The following is a 21,014-nucleotide window of genomic DNA, read 5'->3' on the forward strand; positions in this document are numbered from 1 at the left end:
CATTTCTCCAAAGATATATGAATGGCCAATATGCACATTTAAAGCTACTCAACGTCATTGGTCATTAGGAAAATGCAGATGAAAACCTCAGTGAAATACCATTTTACATCCATTAGAATGGCTACAATTACAAGGACAGCCCATAACATGTATTGTTGAGCCTGTACAGAAACTGAAACTCTCATGCATTCCTTGTGGGGACGTAAAATGATACAACGACTTTAGAAAATAGTTTGGTAGTTAGAGTTACAACATATGGCCCAGCAATCCCACTCCTAGATATCTACCCAAGGGGAGTGAAAACAAATGTACATATAAAGACGTGTACATGAACATCCAGGCTTCCCTGGTGGCCCAGTGGTAAAGAATCTGCCTGCCAGTTCAGGAGATGCAGAAGACGTGGGTTCGATCCCTAGGTTGGGATGATCCCCTGAAGTAGAAAACGGCAACCCACTCCAGTATTCTTGCCTGGAAAATTCCATGAACAGAGAAGCCTGTGGGGTGCAGTCTATGGGGTTGCAAAGAGTCGGACACAACTGAGCGTGCACAATGATTGTCTACAACAGCATTACCCACAAGAGCCAAAAAGTAGGAACAACAAAAGTCCATCAATTGTTAAACAGCTAAACAAAATGTGCTACATTCATCCAATAAAATATTATTCAGCAACAGAAATGAATGAAACATTAATACATGGTGCAATATGGGTGTAAATATATGTACACAACCAACTTTATAAAATCCTAATATTTTCCATAAGTGTTTCAGATTTTTAAAAATAATTAACTAATGTGGATACAGCTAAAGTCTACTATGGTTTGTGTCTTGACTTTACTACACCTCTCTCTTACCCTAGAGGTCACCATGATTATGACCTTAGCAAATATTTTTTATCTATTACATAATCATATCAATGTTACCTGAAATATATATTTTCTTGCCTTGAACCATGTTTGCATTCCATCCATAAACTCTGGGTATATGGATGAATGAAAACCAGTAGGTAGGTAGGTAGGTAGGTAGATAGGTAGGTAAACAGGCCAATAGATAAACTCTGAACTAAATTTGCTCATAGAGGTTTTTGAGTGTATGTCCATGGGTAAGATTGAACTATTATTTTCTTTCCATGTACTATTCCTGTTGGCTCTTGGTAGCAATATAATACAAGTCTCTAAAACTGGGTTAACTTTTACTCCCCAGTCCTCTGAAAACAGTTAAAGAATCACTGAAGTTAGATAAAATTATTTACAATTATCAGGGCCTGTGAGCTTCCCTGGTAGCTCAGATGGCAAAGAATTTGCCTGCAATACAGGAGACATGGGGTTCAATCCATGGGTCAGGAAGATCCCCTGGAGAAAGGAATGGCTACTCACTCCAGTATTCTTGCCTGGAAAATCTCATGGACAGAGGAGCCTGGTGAGCGTCAACCCAGGGGGTCGCAAAGAGTCGGACACGACTGAGTGACTGCCACGGACAGTGCCTGTGTCTCAGGATGACCCTCTTCTGGAGTCAGGAAGTAGCAGACGCGCGGTGGGGAAGGCGTAGGGGTGGGGAAGGCGTAGGGGTGGAGGAAAGAATATTTTTGTTGTTGCTGTTATGAATTCATTTTCTGTAATGATTATTTGATTTTCTACTAAATTCTTGAATCATTTCAGATAGCTTACAGTTTTAGAATTATCCATTTCATCCAAGTTTTTAAATGTGTTGGTCTGAAGTCATTTAGACTGTTCTCTATGATTTAAAAAACCTCACTTGAGTCAGTTGCTATGAATTCTTATAAGTATTGTTTACTTGTGCCCAGTTACTCAGTCGTGTCTGACTCTTTGTAACCCCTGGACTGTAACCCGCTGGGCTCCTCTGTGCATAGAATTTTCCAGGCAAGAATACTGAAGTGGGTTGCCACTTTCTACCCCAGGGGAAAGGGACTTTCCTGACCCAGGGCCTGAACTCACGTTTCTTGTATCTCCTCCATTGGCAGGTGGATTTTTTTTAACCACTACTGCCACCTGGGAAGCTTGTTGTTTACTTATGACTTCTCTAATATTATTTTCCCTGCCCTCTTGATCAGTTTTTCTAGAAATACACTTTCTATCAGATTTCCAAAAATACCCTGGTTTTGATCTTACTGTTTCATTGCTTTCTATTTCACTCATTTCTGCTGTTACTTTTACTATCTCTCTTTCCTCCCACTTTCTTTAGGTTTCCTCTCTATTCTCTTTCTCTTTGTTTCCAGGTTCCCAGATTGAACGCAACTCACTTCATTATTTTCTATTACGTTTAACAGAGCGAGTCACATGGTGGCATCCATTTTCCTCTTCTCCTTTAATAACACAACCTCGATTTTGACTGAGTAACAATGTATTCATATTCTTTCAATATTCTTGCAGGAACCGAGAAAGGCTGGCGTTAGATATTTTAAGTTCTCTTTGCTCATAGGAGCCAAAGCCTGCTTCTGAAAAGCAGCTAATCATTTCAGTCGAGATTACTGCATTTCTATTCCGTTACTTGTCCACAAAGATATCTATCTTTCTTGAGCCTAATTATGCCTTGTTGGTTTTCTATTTGAATATTTTATCCATCATAGCTATATATGGGGTACAGAGGGATTTCAAAGGCAAACTTCTGGAGCCATCCTGACTGGTTGGAGGTCAGCTTTCTGTCTTTCTAATTTTAACCCATCCAGTTTTTCTTGTCTCTTTCAGCCCACTGTTCTATACATTAATTAAATCAATACAATGAAGGGCCCACAGAGCAGTATGGCAACTAAGAAATTAGCAACAGGGACTTCAGAATACTTTTAGATATTTATTTTGTCTCTGTGGAGACAAAAAAATTTCTTCCTTTGTTATTCTAAACTACTGCAGGAAAGGCAAGGGGGTGAGAACAGGGAGGGTTTAAGGGGCACCAAACACCAGAGGTCTTCATACAGCAACCTGAAGAATTTTAATGTTAGGCTAACAGAAAGCTGTTGGCCAGTTTCTGTATAAGCTGGTGTCATGAGATTCACGGTCAGAGAGATCATGATAACAGTAGCATGGAGGTGATGGTGGTGGTTGAGTCGCTAAGTTGTGTCCAAATCACTGTGACCCCATGGGCTGCAGCCTGCCAGGCTTCTCTGTCCGAGTGGGTTGCTATTTCCTTCTCCTTAGGAATTTCCTGACCCAGGGACCAAACCCAGGTCTCTCTTGCATTACAGGTGGTCTCCTGTATTGCAAGTGGACTCTTTACCGACTGAGCCAGCAGGGAAGCCCTGGAATGGGAAGGTAGATTGGGAGGTTAAAGAAGATTGGTGTCAAGTAGAACCAAAAGATGGCTGATGCAATGATCAAGTGGAGGACAGTGAGTAGTGGAATTCACAATTCATCCCTTCAGTTAATCATTCATCATAAAAGAATGGGGGATCTAGTGTATGCATGGCATATGCAAATATGAACTAATGAATTCATACGGGAAGAACTAAGATAAATGAATAGGCATAAGAAAAGCAAAGTCCCCATCCCCACTGAACTTAAAGGCGACTACACAGGAATTAGAAACGTTAACGGTGACAAAACCAGTAGGAACTTCATGGTCTAAGAGAACAGTATGTGTAAGAACCTAAAGCATAAAGGAATTTGCTGATTTCGACTGCAAGGATAGGTAACTGGGCTGGAATGCTGGAAGTCGAGAAGGGAAAGGTGAAAAATGAGGGCAAACCACAGATGACTCTACTGGTCATATTCCCATTGTTCAGTCCTTTGAACAATGGAACTTAGGATTTTAGAAAACCATTCTGAGTGTGTATGAAGAATGCTGGATGTGAGGTGATCAATAAAGAGGGCATTGCAGAAATGAAAGCGACAGGTTAAGGTTGGTTTGCTGTTGAGATGTCAAATAGGAGATGCAGAGAAGTGGATGGCTTCTAGATCCATGATGAGCTCTGGGTAGCTGATAGAAAACACTGCAGAAAGATATCAGATATCATGCTCTGAATTCTGTTAAAAATCCAAATTAACTGAAACAAAAGTAAAACAAAATTTTTAAAGCCCTTGCAAAAGAGGTCTGCTCTTTCTAGAAATTAAATAAAAAAAAAACAACACAACACCTAGAATACAAAGCTTCTTAGAAAACTTAAATTCCATTTATTTAGCTCTGCTGAAGGCAGAATAGGATGTGGGCTGAATCTAAGAAATGGAAATGGCAAGACAGTATAAAGAATTCAAGAGTCCAAAAGGAATCATTGAGTAAGAAAGTGGCATTAAAGTACTTAAGGAAAAAAGGGGGATTAGTTATTAAGGTGGTAACATCAAAGAGTAGTTATTGTTTATTTGGAGTCCAAGAAAAGTTTGGTGCATATGAGAACACAAAAGATTTGTTCTTGTCATTGTTATAGTTTCTTAGCTTCTGCATGTTACATTTTACTGTTGTTTTTTTTTTTAAGTTAATTTAGGAAATTTGCCAATCTTATATATCTCTGTCTTATACATGAGACAACAGAGAACAGATTTATCTTTAAAACTATTCTAATTCTTTCACATAAAATTTTAGTTATTATGTTCCTAATTTGCTTTTTGGTGTATTTCAAATTACACACAGGCTGCTTTATAACATTCCCCAATGTTACAAACTTATAACTTCCAAAGTCATGTTAAGTCATACTTCATGAATTAACATTTTTTATAAAAAGTCTCAATTAAAAGGTTTAAAAATATTTTCGTAACATAGCTATGTCTTCTAATCAGATACTGTAGTACGCACTTCTGTTTCTTCACAGGTGTTTTTTCTGATTTTTTTTTTAAGACGAACAGGAAATGTTAGTAAAAGTATTAGCATGTGCATGTGAGTACAGATTCAAAGTATGACTGATCTGTGATAGTTTATACTAACCAAAGGGGGAAGACACCCTAAAAGCTCAACCACACTAAACAGGAAGAGAAATCAATAATCCCTGCCTCTGCTGTTTAGAAGGATGAAAATGGACCCTAATTCCAGACAAAGTGATATGTAATAGTTTGATCATCTATACCTCAGTACATGCAATTAAAGCCAACTTTATTTCTGGGGAAGAATAGACAGGAGGAGTAAGAGCTGGGTGCCAGGGCCTCTACATTCAAGGAGCACATATTTTATTCTTTGCATAGTCTTCTGGAAACAGGAACCAACCAAGCTCCCCTCCCCCCGTGTCTCAGCAAGAGCATGCTCCGTAACAATAGTTCAAAGGAAAGCTCTGTTCTGCAGTTGCACTGATTGTTCTGTCAGCTGACCTCTGCAGAAGGGAATTGCTAACCGCTGCCTGGCTCCTCAGCTGACAAATGAATGATCGCGGCTCCATCTATTTTCACTACGGCTGCTTCTAGCCCAGGTGCTCAGACAGAGAGCCCGGTGTGACATCTTAGATCAAGATGAATTGGCACAAACTCCTGATCCAAGATTGTTTTATACCATTTAATTTAGTTTCTTCCCCTGCCTGGATGAGCACAGCTCTGGTTATGGATTTCTATTCTAATGTACTGAAGCAGGCCCTGAAAGAAGCCAATGAAGCAGCTGCCGGACCAGGGGGCTGCGGGGATACTGATCAATAGGCAAGGCATTGACCCCAGCCGGTCAGCCTCCGCAGCGGCCGCGGCTCCGAGGGGGCGGGGGCGCGGGGCACACATGGACGGCTTCCATAGGAAATGAAACAACAGGGGCATTTGGAGGGCTCCACCTCCAGCCCGGGCCCCCACCTTCGCTAGGTTCCTTTTGTTTAATTACCTCAATCTTGTCCTAACTCTCACTCGTCCAAGAAGGAATTGATACTTTGGGGAAGTTTTACTAATGTTCTTTCAAACTGCCCTGGGTAGATTTTATTCTTTAGCTAGCAGCAAGAATCATAACAGGTGCCCTCTGCTAAGTGGCCAAAATAGGAAATCTTAATTAGCTGTCAAGTACCCTACTTGGTGTAATTTAAAAGTTTGGCATCAGCACAGGCTCATAAGAATGCTGTCCAACTGCTGTGAACACTACTGATGCTGAAATTCCATGGTATTTAATTTTTATCAGCACTCAGATCTGAAAAGATGATAGCTCTTTGTTAACACCGACAGAAGTCAGGACAAGAGAAGGATCCCCTAAAAGAGACACTGACTGATTAGTAAATGTCTAAGGTGTAGAGACCCATCCCCGCTACTAGTCTAACAACCACCTAACAATTTCTGATTCTTTAGTTTTTTTTCATATTTGGAAACATTGAAAATCACTAGCTTTGCCTGTGTTTTCTCCTAAATAATATAAGATATATACAATTAACTGTAATGTTTTCCTACAAATAAACAGACAACCAAATGGGAGATTCTGAGATATTAAAAAATAAAATAATTCCGAAAAAGTAGATCTTTCTACAGTTTCATTTGTCTCATGAAAATTTGGTGTTTTTTCACAGAGACATGGCTCCATTTAATCAAGGTAAAGGGTGACACGGAGATCCATTTTCTTGACAGGACGGTTGATCGCCCTATCACAGTAGGAAAATTAATACCTCCAACTAGCCCTGTGTGGGAAACAGAAGCTACACGCAATGGTAGAGGACATCAATGTGCTATATTTGAAGCTGCAAACAGAATACTTGTTCTGTGTGAAAATAATGTTTCCTCATTATTGGGTGGCTTTAAACAAAATATGAGCCTTTGATTTTATTAAAACAACCGTTCAATTCATACAGTGTTCCTCAAAAGTACATAATTGTCTTTAGATTTAGCATAAATGACTCTAGATTTTCAGGAGCAGGAGTAAACCCTTTACTTACAGCTTAACTAGAACACAGGTAAAATATTTGAGGAGTTTAAGCTATTTAAAGGGCTGTGAGATATTGATTGCTTCATTTAAAAAGCAGTCAGAGAGTGCAACGGAGAGGTCAAGATGAATTTAACAGTTTGAAGCACTTTACTAAATAACTCTAAAGATCATGCTAATTGGCTTTGTGCAGTTTCAGGGTAAAATTAATTTTATCCTAGCTTACAATAAAAGGATTAAAAGACATATTAAGTTCTTCAGTTTTAACTGGAATAGGAATCAATGGATTTGAATTAAGGCTAACGGCGGTTTTATGAGAGATGGCCTACCAGCAGACACTTTATATCTGCTATTAGCCATATATTGATGGGGCACTATTATTGTATTAGGTATTAAAACCTTTGAGAAGAAGATACCACCAATTACTACTCTGAGAATATACTTTAAGAATTGGGTGATTTGACCTGGAAAACCTGTCATCAAAAATTTGATTCTTTGTTTAGGGTTCAGTATCAGATGCTTATTATAGCTGACTTATCTATGTTACAATATCTATAATTTTAGTAAAAATTAATGAAATGATGCAGTTAAATTCAATCAGAATTTACGTCAGGATTATAACTATATTTAAAACTATATCACAAGCATATCAGTAGGGTTTTTTCAAACCAAAACATTACATCCAGATTAATTTTAGCATACCGATCTTATGTCAGAAATTCCTGGCAATAACAGAGTCCAAGTAACACTCATAATGATACAAATATATTCTGAATTCAATATAAATTTTCATATACTCTAAAACATCACTCTCAAAATTCAGAAATGTCTGTCTATTATAATAAAATAAAAATACAATTAAAAATTTTTTTCTTCACTCTTTCATTATTTAGTAATATGTTTTGGAACTATATCATAGAAAAACAAATTGCTTTTACTATGCACTTGCCTAGCAAAACAAAAAATACAACTTGTAGTTATTAAGGTATAAGTGTTATATATTAATAAGGGCTTTGTTAGCCTTTATGGGAATGACTGGGAAAAAGTAAACTGCAAGATCTCACAGCAGAAAACTATTTAAAGGACAGCAGGTAAAGACTATACAAAATACTAATTTGGATTAAGCTAGAATGTAGTTTCTGTTGTAGCTCTTTACAACTCTTTTATTTGCAATAAAGTGTATTTGCTAATATTAGGTTATGATTGATTATTAAAGAACAACAGTAAATTTAGCAAAGTGAACTTTGTTAATATTGGCAATCTTAAAGACAAGAGAACTTTCAGAATTGAGACATATGATTTACTATTTACAGTGTGCAGCTCTGCAAATATTACCCAATAAAATTATAAAAATTTTTTCTTTTTTCAGACAAGTAAAATAGTCTTCTGAATTTTCATTTTTATCTGTTTCTCTTTTCTCAGTCCCAATGACATATTAAATGTGATGTTATGAAAAGCATAAAATTGTATATTAAGTAGAGCTTAAAACAGTACAGGACAATAAAATATGTCAAATGAAAATATATTTTAATATATTTCTGAACATAAACAGAAGAACCTAAAAGAAACTAAATTTTCAAATATGAGTTGAGTTCTAACTGTTTCTGAGAGGTACTTCAATCAAAATAATTTCAACTTACTTCTGACTACTATCTAAATTGATATATCTACTTGCATAATGGAATATTAATTTATTTTTAAGATATGCTTTTTAAATAATCATTATACGATGCTAATCAAAAATGTTAATTTTATAATACATATACACACTGGAGTACATAATTATACATACACACGTAAGTATAGAACATTTTTAGCTTTAATGTCTTGATACCCTCAGCTAAAATTGTATTTTTGAGATTTTAAAATGATAATCTATGTTTTAAGTCATAGAAAAATATTGACCCTCAGTGGAATTTTTACAATTGTAAATAAATTGTTCCCACATGTTTAGCTGAAATATTTTTCATAGCTACTGGCTGCTACTTTTAGGGTTGCTTAAGACTGGATAAAGCACAGCACAATAAAAATGTCAAATTTTATTCCATATGCAATTGTAATCGTCTAAATAAGCTTTATCAGCAATATCTTTAAATAAGCAAAAATCTTTTGATATCTATTTTTAAGACAAGTTGGTTTTAAAAAGGTACAGTATTCCAAAAACTAGATTTCAGCTATCCAATATACTACAGCTCTTAGTTGAATACTTCAAAGATGCATTTGTTAAGTGGGAACAGAAAAAGACATAGACTGGTAACATTCCAGCATGTAAAAAAGAATTCAAAGATCTCACCCTCTTTGGTGGTGAATCCAGGTTTCATAAGCTCATAAGGAGAATCTATGAGTCCATGCCACTGATAATATATGTAATTAAGTCCCTTAAGCCATAAGCTTTTATATGAATGTTATATATTATTTTCACTTTTGTTGGCACAGCTTAGAGCACAGCAACATCTTTCAACTTTTACATAATGTGGCAAATAAATTTTGATGATATGGAAAAACAAAATGGCAAATGGTTTTTTGGCCAACGTGTAAATTTCTACCTGTGCTTCTGAAGTAAATAAAATAAAACATGGAAGTGTTTGAATCTTCCTCTCCCCTTGGGGGGGGGGTGGGGAGAAGAGATGTATTGATTAAAAATGCAAACGTGGGGAACTTCATAATTTATTTCCACACTCTCACATTATTACCAAAGCTAGTGTTGCCGGTGTGTGTCGAGAAAACTCTCCGTATCAGCACAGTCATTCCCACTACTGCATTAAGAATGTGTTCTAGTTGCTCTGCGGCACGCCTGCCAGTGTCTCCCTCACACCTACCGATGGAGCGTATGGACGCTGCTCCCACATGTATGGGGCCCTGGCTGCTTTGGTTGCTGCTGCTCCAATTCCCCCCTCACTTGAACACTGAAGTAAACAAACATGCTGTTAATTTGTATGCATGCTCGATAGCCCCCTGCTGGACCATAATAGGTTCTGCAAACGCATACATCTTTCTGTGGCTGCTGATTAAGCCATTTTAAAATAGTGCCTCTCCTCGCACATAGATGTACTGTGTGTGTGAGCATTTGACAAAACACTTCAAGTCTATTTTCTACAAAATAAGATAGAAGCAAAAGAAAAGAACACTCCAAAGTGATCTTCTTTTTCAAAGGAAATTTAATATCATCACTATCTTAGGGGTACGTCAATTATTTGATAATAAGAAACCTTAAGCTTTGAGAGCAACTTGTATGTTTTTTAGAGCAATTCTTGTAACAATTTCTTATCCCTAACACAGACAAGTTCTACACTTAATTTCCACAAACAGCATTATCTTATTTTTCTCTTTACTGTCTACCTGATCATCAAAAATCCATTTATTTTCTTTTACTTTTAGTGCAAACATTCTAATTTGGGGAGAAAATCGGATTTTAAAAATTCCAAATATCTATCTAAGGGATGTATGTAATCAGGAATCTTGCAGCTAAAAATTATCAAGAATAATGTTCAGTGCTTGATTCACTTTACCTTTCACGGGTGAATCTGAGATACAGGTCAAGTTTTAAAAACCACAGATTGTAACATTAAGAAGACCATTATTAGCTTTTTCAGAAGGAAAGAAATATTTCAGAAATAGTGTTTTGTGGCTTGTAAAATTACATAAATCTGAAAGTACAGCAAATAATTCTTAATTTTTTCAGGTGTTTGAAAAATTGTTTCATTAACAACAATTAATGTTTAGAAAAAGGCAACTTCTGCAATGAGATTTACTTGTTAAAAATACTGGTATAGACATGATGATGTGTTTCTTTGAAAGATCAGATGGAATGCATGAGCCAACATTTAGTGGACTGTTAGAACACATTCTATGAAGATTTCATATGTTTGCATTACAGCACACGGAGAAACAAACTGTTACCCCTGAGGGCATTCTTATTCATAAAGTGACAAGTTATTTATAGGACTCACTTGAAACACGTTTTCACCTAGGTAATGTCTATCAACTCTGTGAGATAAAACCAGATCAAAAGGAATAACTGCCTTGTTCTACCTAGGAGAGTTTAACAAGTATATCTGTTCATTTATAAGAAGTATTTGCAGTATTCATATTGTTGAATTAATATACATTTGGTCACAATAATTTAACAATGACACGTCACTAAAAGTTACCATTTAAAATGTTTCTTTAAAATAAATTAGAACTTCTAAGGGATTTCTTGCTATTATTTTTCTCAGTAGATTACAATGTTTTCTCTAATTTTGAGAAATAATTTACTTATTCACATGCTATATTTTTTCTTCTGCTTTCTTCACTCTAAGTGTTAAGCAGAAGTAATAAAGCACAGTTAGGTGCAACAGAGCATCTTGGGAATTAATGACCACACCTTTGAAATAAGAGCAGATCTGGGGAAATGGGCTACAAGTAAAGTTTTATAGTAAAGACTTTAATAACCTAGTGCACAATTAACAGAAATACATATGATTTTATCTTTTTGAAAGCATCAGATGAGTTATTAAAATTTGATATAGATTAACATACAATTCTTAACAACTAAATACAGAAACTTAAAGGAGAAATAAAATGGGAAAGAGATAAGTAAAGAAATTTAAAGGAGAAATAAAAAGGTCAAATATATCTTTGACTTTTAACTTACTAATCCTATTAATAAATGATCAAAAAAGCAAAGCTTTGAAAAAGGAAAAAGCAAATAAGCACAAATTAACTAAGCATTAGTACTAACAGTCTAAAATCCACTGACAAACCATAGCCCCAAACTGTTAAGAATACACTCATTATTAGCTCGAACCTATAGAAAAAGGAGACCCCCTATAGCCTAAGGAATACACATGTGTGTAAATGACATATTAGCACATTTTTTTCCAAAGAGACTTCTAACTAGTTTCAGAGAACTTTAAGAAAACCTGAATTGCTTAAATCGCTACAAAGGACTTTAATTTCTGATCTCTACATATTTCTGCTTTCATCATTTTTAAAGCTATATGTAGAGAGAAGAATTATGTGCCTTTTAAATTATTACAGATAATATTTAAATTATTTTATATTTTCTCACTTTATGACGGGGATAACTAGTCTATCAATTGGCTTTAGTTGTTATTTGCCAAATGCTTTTGTCACAGACCTTTTTTTCTTTTATTATGTACCTTCTCAAATAAGCATGAAAGTGAAAGTGTTAGTTGCTCAGTCATATCTGACTCTTGCAGCCCACCAGGCTCCTCTGTCCATGAAATTCTCCAGGCAAGAATACTGGAGTGGGTAGCTATTCCCTTCTCAGGGGGTCTTCATTGCAGGTAGATTCTTTACCATCTGAGACACCAGAGAAGTTCTTTCACGTAATTGTGGTATGTGATTTCCTATCAATTAATTAATTCCATTTGTAATTTGGCTCTGAGTTGCCTATCTTGCACTTATCAAACTAAAACAGCCTTTGAGTCTTGAGTTTTGGCAAAATCCTTCCAATGTTTAACTGAAAAGTTAAGCATATACACTTAGACAACCTGGATATCGAAGTCATTGATTAGTTACAACTATGGATTGCGAGAAGCTACCACTCCTTAAGTGAACACTGAGAACAAAATTCAATGTCAACCTATGCATGCATGCGTTCAGACAGTCAGGGTTTTAAGATGCCATGCTATTTTAAAGACTGTAAACAAACAAACAAACAAACAAACAAACCTGCTCCTGCTGCATGGTAACACATAATAATTTCCTCAAAATTCTACCTGACTCACTCAGATCATTAGGTTACTCAGGAGTTGTGAAGAGATAGCTTTATAATCTCTTAATTCATTTTTTATTAAGACAGAAAGTTCCATATGTAAAAACCTAGAAAATACATATATATTGATGCTTCATGCTTACGATTTTTCTCAAATAAAACTGCTTCTCCCAGTGTAGCAAAATAAAAAAGGAATATTTTTCTAATAGTTTACACAATGTTTTTGATTTCTACAAAATAGTGCTATCATGACATAATTATACACTATATAATCACTTTTCTTTTACAAAAGTAGATAAACCATTAAGAATTTAAGGGGAAAGGAAACACGCCAGAAGTAGCATGTGTGAAAACATCTCCTGGGTCCAAGATGAGATGACTGTTAGTGGGGATTTCAGAATTTTAGAGAAAAAGGGGATCACAGAGTTCTTCAAACCAAACAGACCCACATTTTATAGGTAAGGAAGGTCAGGCAGGTTAAGTGCTGGCGTGACAAGCTGAAGGGCACAAAGAGAGTGGGCACTCACGGCAGCACTCCAGATTATCTAGACTCTTCCTTGGTTGCAAGTCAATGTTTTGTTGCATAGAAACTAGTTAATATTTGACACTTGCTCCAAGATAAATCTATACTAAGTATCTTCAAATGCTACATAATATAAAACATTTCTTAAAAATTTAATGAGAAAATAAAATTCATAATTAGAAAAAAGTCAAAATAAGTTTTGGCCTATAGTATCTATTAATAATAATGTTATATTTATTTTCTACTGGGGTTGTCCATAACAAATGTAGAAATTTGGGGGAAGTGATTCTATCAAGCATATGAAGTAACTAGATTAAATTGGACTTTACGTGGAATACATATATATGGCATACTGAAACATACTGAAAAAATACAAAGTACCGAGCAATTGTTACACTATTGAATAATACATTATTTTAATATTTTGTCTTCGAAAAGTAATACTGTTTATGCTCAGTATATGGAAGAAAACACTAATTAAAAATATAACTTTAAGTTTTAGTTATCTCTACATAGCCTCCATGTAAGTTAATGTCTACTATAAGCCAATATGCACAAATATTTTCCTTACTCACATACTGAATGCCAAATATTGCAGATAAATTTATGATCATTTCCAAAGTTCATGTTGTAATATCAGAGAACAGCTTACAGTCTCCATAAGGGTTAAGACAATCGTTTTCTACTGCATACTAGTGCTATTCTAAGCCAATAGTGTGTTTAAATCCACACCAATGAAATCAATACAGCACTGTTCTATTCAAGGTGAGACCAAATAAACCTGTCTGAAGCTTTGAGAAATAGGCTTTGCAGTATACTTTGAGTGCTAAATGCCTTTCAGTCCAGAGATCTGTCATTAAATAATCATTAGCCATCATTCACTCTTCCTAAAAAGCTTAACATCTAAACCTGTTCAGCATCCACTAAAGCATTAGTATAGACTACCAAGTACGTCCTCATTAGCACTTAGGGATGGTTTTCAACCACTCTGTTTAACCATGTACAGTCTTATTCAAAAATACCCCCAAATATTAATACATACTTACCACTAGCTTAGAGGATGATTTATTCAAATGGTTGGTAAAAAGGACATCAAGATAGTGACCAGCCTCTTGGACAGCATGGCATAACCGCAGGGTTACAATCGACTGTTTTCTGTCTGATTTAGCCAAGTAAACTCTGATGTCTTTCCTAGCATTCAGTATTATATATAATTCAGCATCACACATAAGCTGAACAAAATTAAGCTAATTACAACAGAGAATTCATCAGGAGGTAATCTTGGCTTTGATCTTGCATGTATTTTAAAATATTACATCTTTTATCAATGCTATTCATATCTTGTTCAATATATAATCATCTCAGTCGCTGAGTATCAAATATAATGGGTCCTGCATTATTTTAGGTATCATGAGGTATAGAGAAAATTAGGATGTATTCATCCTCTTTCTATTACCTGAAAGACTGAATAAATAATATAGAATGATCTATATTTAGTAATGTTTTTGGACTGTATGTGTAAATTTGATGGTCAAGGTAATTTTCTCTGTACTTACATAAGTTAATTCTTGTACACTATTATACTAATCCTCTCAATTTCAAGCTAATATTAATGAAAATGTCATTTCTGAAAGATATTAATTCATTTTTCTTTTTTAAAAGCTCAAATAAAAATATATGGCCAGATACTTAGGATCTCATTTACAGTTTTACAACTTATCACTTTCAATATAGATTTCAACCTAAATGAGAGTCATGATACTATATGAACATTTTATTTAACTGGATGACATTTGATATCTTCCCAGGAATATTTAGATAACTAATTCTTTTAGCTTAATAGCTCACTTAAGGTACTTTAAAATGTCAAATACACATAATAGAAATACAAACAGTAATAGACACTTTCTAGTCTTTTAATTATCAGCTCATTTGATCTATGACTTCTTCATTTTTCTATCAATACCCCAAAATGAAGTTTCAGCTGCTAAGATACAAGCAAGTATAACACTGATTGGATAGCTTGGTAAATGTAATATCATAATATTATATTTCAATGTATAAAACAATTCAAGGCTCAGAAACGAAAGAAGGTTATATAAACCAAATCTCATCACAGATGATTTTTAATGGTCAAATTTTCCCTTACAGGTAGCACTGAAATATACTTTCAATATACCATGGAATATAAAACTCACCATTCCTTTTCACTTGTTAAGGTACATTGAGAGCTACACTGAGCAACTAAAGAGTTAACTAAAAACCAGTAACAGTCTAGTCATTATAAAAAGGAGACACTTCTTTGGAAAAATTTGTTAAAAAGTAGTAAAACTAAAACTTATCAACTTATGTAAAAGTATAAAAGTATAGTGTGCAGATAATAAGCGAAAAGGGTAATATTCAAAATCAGCATCAATATTATCTATATAAATTACACTTTCATAGAAGAACTTTGACTCTCAAAAAAAAGCTGAAAAGTTTTGCAATAAATTAATAAAAACAGAAAGTTCTGCAATTATAACAACTTGCCAGAAAATGTACTATTTTTTAAAAAATGTATAATCTATAAAAGTCATACCACTGGACTTGACTTTGACCTCACCCTCCTTGAAACAGGTAAACTCTGTCAGAATCTCAAGTAAGTTCCCTGTATATGTATGGCTAAGACCCTCTGCAGTCCACCTGAAACTATCACAACTTTGTTAGCTGGCTATACTCCAATATAAAATTAAAAGTTTTTTTAAAAAAGAGAACCTCAGGCAAATTCTCATTTTTTTCAATCTACAAAACACTGCTAGCAAAGTCAGCGAAGACTGACAAAGCACTTTCATCCCTTTCAGAATCTGTACCACGAATCTCTCACTGCTAATCCCTTACTGACTGCAGAATCAATATTTACACCATCTATTTGTACCAATCAACATTTATGCTACACTAAATTTTAAGTAATAAGTTTTATTTTTAATCATTACAATTGTTTAATTACTATAAAACAAAACTGATTTATTATCTATACAATTAAATTTAGCCTTTTAAAGGTTAAAAATAAGAAAAGGGATTTTATTTGCCTTTCCTAACAATACAATTGTTTTGTATATACTAAACAACTACATTGTGAAAAAGAAACAAAATGCTGTTTTCAAATAATTCATGCCTTTAAAAATATGTTAGATTAAGTGTTAATACAGAAACATGATCAATAAAAGCAATTCATTCTTGACTCTGAAATCTCACTGGGTATAGGTGAAACTTCAATAAAACCAGTACTCTTGGATTTTACATTTTGAAGCATGATTACTATCTTATTGAAAAGTATATAGGAGTAACAACACTATTTTAAATTACAGTCATTCTGAAACTAAGTTGCAACTTATACTGATTCCTTATATTCATAAGACTAGGTTCTTATTGGAAATCAATTGGAAGGTAGGTAAAATTAGATAGCCATGGTTACCAGAATATCAATAAGAGACAGCAATATACAATTCTAAGTCTTATGCTGAAGTAAAAAGAAAAGATATAAATTTTTTGCAAGCAAATGTTTAAGATGCAAAAAGTATTTCCAATCATATAGAATCTGAAATATACAATAATGAAAAAACATTTTCATTATTTCCATCAAAATCATTATCAAAACTGGATTTTATTTTATGTTTTTCATTTGAATGTCCTAAACACTAAAATAACTACACTAAAATGTAAGGACATAAAATAGGCAATTTAAGCTTTATCACAATTCAAATATTTAATTAATGTAGATAATACAAGGTAAATAACAAAATTCAAAAAGGATAGTGAATCTGCTATAGTGAATCTCAGAGTTGACTGTATAAAATTAAGATAAGAAATAGAAAACAGAGGGACGAGTTCATGACAAACATATTTAAATGTCACTGTACGCAGAATTAATTAAAAAAGCCAAACTTAAAACATAACTGTTCATTATGGGATATTTTCAGAGCACATTACATGATAAATTTATACTTGTAAGTTTTAAAATCAATAACAGATCAAAATCTTCACATTCAAAAATAAAGCATACAGAGTTTTAAGATATATAAACATAAGAGCTGACAACAGGACAGGGCTTCTGAAAACTGTTTTAGCTTTGCTTTTGAATTTTTCATTCTTTGTTAATTACCACTGGATCTACTTAGGCTTATTTGGAAAAGGTATAACTATAAAATATTATAGAATATACTAATATATATTAATAATCCATCTTACTTACTCTTTAAGCATAAATGTAAAAAAAAAGAAAGACATACCTATAAGGTAGCTATAATCACTGAAATCTTTTTTTGTGTAAAAGTATTGAAAGAATTCAACAGCGTAATTGTTAGTGTCAGGCAAGAGTCACATTCCACTCAAAGCTATTAAGCATGCATTCCTTATCCTAATTAAATGTTCAAAATGGCTAGATTTGATTGTCATAACAGAGACAAATCAATATTATGATACTGGTTTTTTTTTAAAAAATATTTTTCAAAACCCCTAAACACCCTGCTCTTTCTTATAGAGACAAACACAGAAGATCACTAGGTTCTTAAAATATGCTACCGACAGTCCTGTTCAGAAATGAAAGGCCAATACTGTATTAAAGAAAAAAAATGAAACCGCAAATAAGTAACAGAATTATCGCGGGCCCCACTGTATCGGAGAAGCTCGATACTGGACTGCTCGGCTGCTGGAGGAGCTCCAGAGAGTTAACCTGGTGTGATAAAAGACTTGACAAAGCAATTCTGACTGTGTAGCAATGCTAAGTTGTGGACTAATACGAGAACAGGAGGTCCAATCGCTGTCTTTCACCAAGCGCAATTTACACAGGGCTTTATCAATAGCCTTAGTGCTGAATACAGAACACACTCTATTTGGCTTTCAGTCAATTAAGCTTTAAGCTGTCAGCAAACAAGACTTTTAAGTTAATTTTGAATCACCACGAATCAAGTTGAAGGTTGTGAAAGGGCGGCTCACACGCCCGGCATGAAAAAAGGCAGTTTAATTGCCTCTGAATAGCTATTATATGCTGCAATTGGCCTATTGAATCTTAGATGATCTATTTATTTATCAAAGTGCAACCATCAAAGATTAGTAAAAGAGTGAATAATCTGAATTGTACATTCTCTGTTTTGCATAAGAAGGGATATGTCTGCAAAGGTCTGAAGCAGTCATATTTTTAAAGCATATTTTATCTTTTAATGTAAAAATTCTGTGAAATGGAAATCAGCAATACAACCTAACATGAAGATGGAATAACTGTATTTCTAGGAAAATAAAGATATACCATTTTAAAAGGTATACTTGCTACCATGAAACATTTTCATGTATTATTTGATATCAAATGTACTATTTAGAATATAAATACTTCTTTATAAATGTTCACATTATAAATGTTCATCAAAAAAGACAGAAAAAGAATTATAAAACTGAATTAAGTCAAAGGTTTAAAACATCTTTTTTAGAATTCCTTAAACCGCATCATTAATTGTATGAAGGAGAAGAACACCAAAACATATCATTTTAATACCGAGGATTTCTCAAGAAGATGGTATAATCAAATTAAAAGGATTATTATATTCCTAATACTGCATAACATCTATTTTTTTAAAGAAGACTGTGGCTGACCACAATCCTAATCAGTTTTTTCCTGAAATTATTTTTTTTCAATTGCATGTATTCTGTTTATTATTATAGGGTTACTCATGAGTGCTGGATGTGTATATTGATTTTTTTATTAGAAAAGAGCACTGAAGCATTAGGGCGATGGCGGGGTGGGGGGGATGCTCAGATTTTATAAACAGATGTAAACACAGATCAACTTTAGGGACGGTAAAATGGAACCATTTTGCTTTGGCTGAAATGTGCTATAGTTTTTTGACATGTTAGACCCTCAATAGCAAACGTATTGAAACATACACTTGTGGTTGATTTACATAGGGAAATCATATGGAGATTAATGGTTATAAAGTATTCATGGTTTATAAGAATTTGGATAGAATATGGGCTAATTTTAGTATTCCCTCAAGGACAGTCACATCTTCTTGGAAGACTGGACCCATCACTCTCCATTTCCAGTCAGCAGAGGTGATGGTTGGGAAGCAGTACTGACTACCATCATTCCAGGAACTACCACACTTTCAGGGGCTGAAATTCAATGAAAGAGTGTTAAAACCCTTTCTCCTTCTCTCTTCTCCCATCCATTATTATAAAATACTCTGTTTCTTTGCCTTTAGATTCGCAAAGTATAATCATTTACTAGTTACGCCTTACAAAAAAATCGATGCTACTAAAACCGTAAACATAAAGATGCTAAAGGAGAGAATGCCGACGTGATTTCTAAGGGAAACAGAAGGAGGAAACAGATTAAGACAAAACACAGTAGAAGCCACGTGAAAAGCGGACATTCTTGTCGCGTCATCATTAAGAAAAATTAACAAAGGACTTGCGTTCAACGGTCCCAAAGGTGCATTGTGCACCTCCTGCTAAAATTTTGTGTTTTATATATATATACAAATATAACTTTTTATTTATATATTTATGTAGGACATGAGGTATTCCAAACACCTTCACGTTACTCATACAAACATCCACTCATTTCAAGTGGGAGGGGGGCAAAACAGGTAACCAGACAGACAATGTCCTCCACCTTCCTGCAGCAGACATTCAGGGAAGGAAGACAAACACACAAATAACCACAATTAGAAGTGTGATAATGCAAAAGACAAGAGACTGATATAGAAAATCAGGCAGGAAACAATGAACTTGAGACACAGATCAGAGACTGGGAAGCTTGGGCAGAGAGCTGGAGTAAGTCACCCAAGGCTCACAGCTAGTTAGTGATGGAGCCAGGATGCAAACCCAGGTGGTCTCCAAGGCCAGTGCTTTTAACTAGTACCCTAAGGAAACCATAAAGGTCAGTGTAACCAGGCTTCCATGGTGGCCCCGTGTGAAGAATCCGCCTGCCAATGCAGGAGACATGGGTTCGATCCCTGGTCCGGGAGGACCTCACATGCCACAGAGCAACTAAACCCATGTGCTGCAACTATTGAGCCTGTGCTCTAGAGCTGTGAGCCACAACTACTGAATCCCACATGTCCTGCAGCCTGTACTCCACGACCAAAGAGGCCACCGCAAGGAAACGCCCACCCGCCGCAGCTACAAAGAGCCAAGCAGCAACGAAGACCCTGTGCAGCCAAAAATAAACATTTTTTTGAGTTGGTATAACACACCCAGAGGAGCAAAAATAAATTAACAAATAATTAAGAAACCCAAGGAAGAAACTAATACTTGTCACTTTCCAGTAGAGCTATTTCAAATACTGAAAGATGATGCTGTGAAAGTGCTACACTCAATATGCCAGCAAATTTGGAAAACTCAGCAGCGGCCACAGGACTGGAAAAGGTCAGTGTTCATTCCAATCCCAAAGAAAGGCAATGCCAAAGAATGCTCAAACTACCGCACAATTGCACTCATCTCACATGCTAGTAAAGTCATGCTCAAAATTCTCCAAGCCAGGCTTCAGCAATACGTGAACTGTGAACTTCTCAATGTTCAAGCTGGTTTTAGAAAAGGCAGAGGAACCAGAGATCAAATTGCCAACATCTGCTGGATCATGGAAAAAGCAAGAGAGTTCCAGAAAAACATCTATTTCTGCTTTATTGACTATGCCAAAGCCTTTGACTGTGTAGATCACAATCAACTGTGGAAAATTCTGAAAGAGATGGGAATACCAGACTACCTGACCTGCCTCTTGAGAAATCTGTATGCAGGTCAGGAAGCAACAGTTAGAACTGGACATGGAACAACAAACTGGTTCCAAATAGGAAAAGGAGTACATCAAGGCTGTATATTGTCACCCGGCTTATTTAACTTGTATGCAGAGTACATCATGAGAAACGCTGGACTGGAAGAAACACAAGCTGGAATCAAGACTGCCCGGGAGAAATATCAATCACCTCAGATATGCAGATGACACCACCCTTATGGCAGAAAGTGAAGAAGAACTCAAAAGCCTCTTGA

The 21,014-nt window shown here is 35.0% G+C and overlaps 1 protein-coding gene across 2 annotated transcripts in view; it reads right to left on the reverse strand.

The window, feature by feature from the left end:
* The window catches only part of WDR7 (WD repeat domain 7), a 357,442-nt gene that overhangs the window by 160,899 nt on the left and 175,529 nt on the right, over positions 1-21,014 (reverse strand). The window lies entirely within an intron of this gene.

Source organism: Oryx dammah, unplaced genomic scaffold, assembly GCF_014754425.2.
Source record: "Oryx dammah isolate SB20612 unplaced genomic scaffold, SCBI_Odam_1.1 HiC_scaffold_22, whole genome shotgun sequence".
NCBI lineage: Eukaryota > Metazoa > Chordata > Mammalia > Artiodactyla > Bovidae > Oryx > Oryx dammah.